Raw genomic sequence first — 4707 nt, forward strand, 5'->3', positions numbered from 1 at the left:
GCTTAAAGCCGCGCTTTAGTTTTCTTGATTCCTAGGAGACAGGACCAGCCTTTAGCGTGAGCAAGCTCCAAGAGTTGAGCCCTGTACTTAACTGGGACGACAAGCTGGTCGTACTCTCGCCCACCCTTGGCAGTGCAACTGCGCTAGAGGACCCCATTGTTAAGAAAGAACGAGACATTCTTTGATGGCATTGAAATCCTCTTTCTGCATTCTTCCAGCGGGTCATCCGCAGCTTGCTCCGATATCAAGGTTAACGTGTCCACCTTTGACAGCTGTTCGAAATTAACGCTTGCAGGGGAAACAAGACTAGTTTCGGCGATCACAGGTTCGCCTTCGATTTCGGCCAGTACGGGAGGGTTTTTAGGCTCTGGAACGGCTGACATGTTATTCCTCGTCATTGAGCGGGTCACTACAAGTAGCGGATTCATAGCAAACTCTTTTCCAGAGTCACTCAAACTCTTTGCCGTTTTATTAGAAAGAATATAAGGGCACGTAGGAATTACGCCATCAGAAACTGCGGCGGTCGTTTCTATTTCCCCAAACGGACCCTTCACTTTGACTTTGGCAACTGGACGACTGGTAGCCTTACACTCAAGTGCCTGGCAAATCCAAACGCAGTCGCCCGTTAAGTCGCTTGGCTCGACCAGTGAGGAATGAACTAGATCATAAGTGGCACCCATGTCCCGCAAAACTTTACAGGACTGGCCGTACACCATCATGTCATAGAGATAGGGTTTTAGAAGCTCGTCTTCTGCTTCCAGTGCCAAATTCATTTTCGAAACCTTCGGAACACGCATCCCACAGCAAGATGCCCAAACTGATTGCATCGGTAACACACAATGGGCTTTCGTGCTTCGAAGGCCTCGGTTGATTTCTTATCTGGGCTTTTCTTTTTGATCTCGTCTTGTGCTGCCTTTCCGCCTACGTCGGGCTTTGTAGCTTTGTTGTGCTCGACCGAGCGATAAGCTGAACGATTTTGATTTCGGCTATATGAATTGCTTTGTGCAGCTGCATTTTCGTGCCTGGAGTAGTATTCGTCAGCATAATCAGCGGCCCTTTGTACGGAGACAACGTCTGGTCTGTCCTGAATCCGCAATTTCATTCCACTCGAAATGGAATTAAAAAAACTGCTCGAGACCGATATACTCCAGAATCTTTTCGCGGTCCTCGCACGCATTAACCCCATGAAGCGAGTTCTCAAGGAAACCGTGCAAACGGTACGCAAATACACTGTCACTTTCCTCGGGACGCTTCGTAGCTTCTCGGAACTTTACTCGGAACGCCTCCGAGGAAAGCCTGAACTTTTTTAGAAGGCTTTCTTTCACTTTGAAGTAATCCTGCGCACTGTCTGGGTCGAGTGGGGCCACAACGTCTGCCGCCTCTCCGGGCAAAACACTGAGAAGTCGCTGTCCCCAGTCGGAATCCGCCAACCCCAGCTTGGTACAAGTGCGTTCAAAATTATTGAGGAATAAACCCAGGTCGCATCCGACACGAAAAGGCTGCAAACAAGCTCTGATGTCTAAAGTTCCCACTTTTCTGGCCTAATCAGACGACTTTTGCAATTTTGCCTCCATCATCTGGAGTTCCGCTTCCTCACGTCTTTGCTTCCTCTCGACCTCATCCCAACATTTTCATTTCGTCGAGGTCGGCCCTGGAAGTTTTAATTGCTTTGATTACTTCAGCTTTTCTCATGGACTTCATTACCGTTACACCCAGCTCTTCCGCTAGGTTTAGTAATCGAGGCTTCGTAATCTTATCGATGTCCAGGGCACCTTTGCTTGAGAAACAAACAAAAATGGAGCATTGCGGTATTTTGCTTTTCCGAAATCCGGTCAAAACCTTACAAAGTTACACTCGAAAACTCGGAAAAACTACCAGCACTCACCGACCGAAGCCGCAGGACCCTGGCGTCGCTCATCCCACCGCTGCCACCAGCTGTAACGTTTCGGCCGGGATGGCCGGAGTAACGACACCGTCGTTCTGGCAGGCGACTTTATTTCAGTGCCATCTCAAGCAAAAAGCGCTCCCATGGCCGGTGCAGTGGCATTTTATCGAGTTCGCACCAAAAACTGGGCATGCGCCCCGTCCCGCTTATCATGCCGATAAGATACGTTACAGCCCCAGCATTTGGCAGCTATTGCAGAAGTTCGCCGTGGGGCAGTATGAGCGCACAAATTTCTTTCGTTCGAAGTACTTGATTGCACGTGGATTTCCTTCACCCTCAAGCGTCAGCAAAAAAGTGACCTTGTTTCCAAGTGGTTCCACAGACGTGACGCCAGGCAATCAGCGTGGGAGCTCTATAGTACGTATTCTGTAGTCTCTCCGGGCTCCATACCATGGATTACGCCCCACGCCATAGCCCCGGTGGTCGCAAGCTAGACGTACACCTTAAGTTTTCCTTTGTCCGTGTCCAGCTCCTTGAGGTTCAAAATGTTTTTCATGCCTGTGCGATCGTGAATGTTGATAACAATGGCACTCGCATTAAGATTCTTCGTAAAACTCAGTAAATCTTCCCTTACTTGACTTCCTGCCACCTCCAACAACTGGCGGGAAATTGTCGAGACTTCGTCAGATCTACCAGGCCTGTGGGTTGAATGATGACGGCAAACTTCTCCAGGTCAAAACGAGTAAGATGAGAGCCTCGCCGTGGTTTGAGGTGCCGCCGCCTCCCGGGCAGAATCCACCCGTGGTCTTAAGAGTGTTCGTCCATCGTCGCGTCGTCCTCTCCGTTATCCGCTCCGTTCATGAGATCTTCGTCCCGGATCGGCGTCCCAGTCTCCCCTGTATCAGCGGCGGCCTAGCGAAAAGTTTCCTAAAAGGCTATCAGTTTGCTACGACAGGCAGGTGACGGGAGCTAGCACATAATAAGAAGAAACGAAGCAATTGTGCATTCAGTTTTTGTAGAGCGTGGCTAGGTACTAAAACGTACCTGGGTAGGGAAATGCGGTCAACTTCTAACAGCGGTTAGAGTTAACCAGCTTCGAGCAAATGAACCTTAGAGGGCTGTGTTCTTGCGGCGTTGGTCGTGGGAGGTCCGCTCTGTCGCCTCCCGCAAGCAGGGTGGCCGTATGCCCAGCCGTTTGGCCTAGTTGGACCTGCTGGCGTGGTGCGGAGTGCGAAGACGAAACATTTCTCACTTGGGAACTGTCGGGAAGCCGTCTACTGTCGGGCTGCTGTGCACAGGGACTCCGGAACCAGGGGGGGGGGGGGCAGGGGGAGCCAGAGCCCCCCCCCCCCCCAAGATTTCTCAGGATGGGGCTAAGCCCCCCCCCCCCCCCCCTCCGACTTCAAAGAAACGCAAAGCTGTTTATTCATCTATTGTAATTCCTCCAGTCAGCGAGGCGGCGGAAGAGGCCGGATCAACGCCAAATAACCTTCTTCCGCTTTCTCCAACAAGGTGGACTCTCAGAATGAAGTCAATGAGAAGGTTCGCTGAAAACTATGAGTTCAGGAGATACAGAACGAGCTGCTACACGCAGAATATACGATTTCAGACAACAGCAGGGCTATTTTGAAGGGTGATGAGAGGCTTCTGAAAATGTCTGAAACGTTGCTAGAATTAAACATTTCTATAGCTTCGTTCGGTCCATGCGAAGAACTGGCAAGGGTACCGGAACTTTCAACGTTTCGCGCCGCAGGTATCAAGAGGCTGCAGAGACTCGCTGCGATGTAATGTCCCGTCTATGGACTGAATTCGCGTTTGAAGAGTTGTGGGACTGCGCGAGCTCAACTTCAATGCGGCTAGGTTTGAAGGACCCTCGCAGCGCAAGGCCGACAAAACCGCCAAAAAGGCTTGAAATGACCAACAAACCTTCTCCGCTAGTTGTACTTGATTGCAAGGCCGTTTTACGGAAGGAGTACTTTGCGGCTGTAGACTGCATTCTGAGTGAAACTCAACGGCGGTTTGAATAGCCTGCTATGATGCAGGGGGAGGGGGGGGGGGGCTAGTAACACTAGAGAGCATTTTGATTAACGCTGCTGGGGGAAGACAGTTCACAACAGATGACCTGAAAGAGGGGAGCTGCATGGATGAGATTTTGATCTGGCCCGACTCTCTGTGCAGCTTTTACTTTTGCCGGCTGTTTTATGCAACCTTGATCCCCTCACAATTGACGCCATATTGAGGATACTACCGGCAAAATGTGACAAAATTCGTGACCTCCTGGACCAAGTCATAAAATATACAAAACTTCTTCATTCTGTGACTGCCTCTGTCGCTTTGGGGAGAGCTCGTTTAGTGCCTTACGCCGAATTAAAACGCATCTGCGCAGCCGCATGATTCAGGAGAGGCTAACACACCTTCTAATTTTGCACATTTAAAGAGGAAGAACGACGAGCTCAACCTCGACGACATCATCAAGGAAGTTTTCTCCAGGACTACTGAGCGAACGGCGATCTTTGGTCTTCCTCGAGACGATCAACAAACGTCGCTTTGGGGCCTATATATGGATCTGTTTCCTTCATCACACTTTTGTGCGCCTTTTCAAAATACGTATTAAGATGTCATTGTACATATTTAATTATCTTGGCCTACTCATTTATTTCATAGCGTGGATGTCTTTTTGGATGATTATTTCAAGAATAATAAACGTGATTCTCCACAAACTCAATTTTTCGATGCTGTGTATCCTTGTAGGAATTTTGAAATTGTCTGAAGCACTATGCATGAGCGTTTTCGGGATATTAGAGAGTTTTAGTGGATCGTAC

General features: G+C 49.5%; 1 pseudogene; it reads left to right on the plus strand.

Moving 5' to 3' along the window:
- The first annotated feature begins 1112 nt into the window (after window positions 1–1112).
- On the plus strand, window positions 1113–4499 carry LOC120840497 (annotated as a pseudogene).
- Window positions 4500–4707: the final 208 nt, after the last annotated feature.

This window comes from Ixodes scapularis, unplaced genomic scaffold (genome assembly GCF_016920785.2).
Source record: "Ixodes scapularis isolate PalLabHiFi unplaced genomic scaffold, ASM1692078v2 PGA_scaffold3__209_contigs__length_174095766, whole genome shotgun sequence".
NCBI lineage: Eukaryota > Metazoa > Arthropoda > Arachnida > Ixodida > Ixodidae > Ixodes > Ixodes scapularis.